Source organism: Gopherus flavomarginatus (assembly GCF_025201925.1).
Source record: "Gopherus flavomarginatus isolate rGopFla2 chromosome 13 unlocalized genomic scaffold, rGopFla2.mat.asm SUPER_13_unloc_3, whole genome shotgun sequence".
Classification (NCBI taxonomy): Eukaryota; Metazoa; Chordata; order Testudines; family Testudinidae; genus Gopherus; species Gopherus flavomarginatus.
Genome location: NW_026114611.1, coordinates 1507683 through 1508778, shown reverse-complemented (window position 1 = coordinate 1508778; position 1096 = coordinate 1507683). Strand labels below are relative to the sequence as shown.

At 59.7% G+C, this 1096-nt stretch overlaps 1 non-coding gene across 1 annotated transcript; it reads left to right on the top strand.

Moving 5' to 3' along the window:
• The first annotated feature begins 306 nt into the window (after positions 1-306).
• On the top strand, positions 307-380 carry TRNAN-GUU (transfer RNA asparagine (anticodon GUU)). The gene has a single exon. It is a non-coding gene; the product is annotated as a tRNA-Asn (tRNA).
• The last annotated feature ends 716 nt before the right edge of the window (positions 381-1096 follow it).

Here is a 1096-nt window from a genome sequence, read left to right as displayed (position 1 = left end):
TGGCTGGTGAGTCTTGCCCACATGCTCAGGGTTTAGCTGATCGCCATATTTGGGGTCGGGAAGGAATTTTCCTCCAGGGCGGATTGGCAGGTGCCCTGGAGGTTTTTCACCTTCCCCTGCAGCGTGGGGCACGGGTCGCTTGCTGGTGGTTTCTCTGCAGCTTGAGGTCTTCAAACCATTTTTGAGGATTTCAATAACTCGGTCCTGGGATAGGGGTTGTTATAAAATTGGATGGGTGGGGTTCTGTGGCCTGCCTTGTGCAGGAGGTCAGACTAGATGATCAGATTGGTCCCTTCTGATCTATGAGTCTCTGTGGTGCAATGGGTTAGCGCATTTGGCTGTTAACCGAAAGGATGGTGGTTCGAGCCCACGCGGGGACGGCGATGAGCCCGTGCTACTTCCTTGCTTCCCCGAGGCCTGCAGGGAGCCTCCAAAGTCCCCTTTTGCTGCCTCTTGGCCTCAGTGCTTTCAGCTGGTGGCCCAAAGACCATGCTGGATGCCATTCAGAAACCCGTATGCCAGCAGCCGTGCCGGAGGCTCAGGCTTAATCCTCGAGGCCGAGCACAAAAACTTTCAGCCGGGAACATTTTGCTCCCTTCCCGCCTCCGCCAAAGCGGCAAGGGAGAAGGGGACGAGACACTCCTACTCAAAGACGCCTCCCTCCCACTTCCCTGTAGGCTGTGCAAAGCTGTTGGCCTGCCTCATGCCTCGTCAGGAAAGAGCAGCCATGCTGCCCAAGCCTGAGTCACGTGCGCAGCCAGGCCCGCCCCGGCTGACGGCGCGCAGAGCCACGCGAGTCAATGGCAGGTCGAGTCGGTAGCCTCAGCTCTTTCCCCTGACAGCCACACAGCACTGCCTAGCGCCCCGAGAGCCTCCCTCGTGTTCTCCCGCAGCCCGCCGGGGTGGGTGGGAAAAGGGGACCAGGAAGCACTGCAGCCTCATTCTGGGACAGGAGGCCCTTGCCACACCCAGACCTCCCTCTTGCCTTCAGCCCAGGTAGCCAGGGAGCTCTCTGGCAGACCACCAGCCTCAGCCACCTCTTGCCGCTCTGCTGGTCACCGCCTCGCTGGAAGGCCCAGAGGGAAAAGAAACAAAC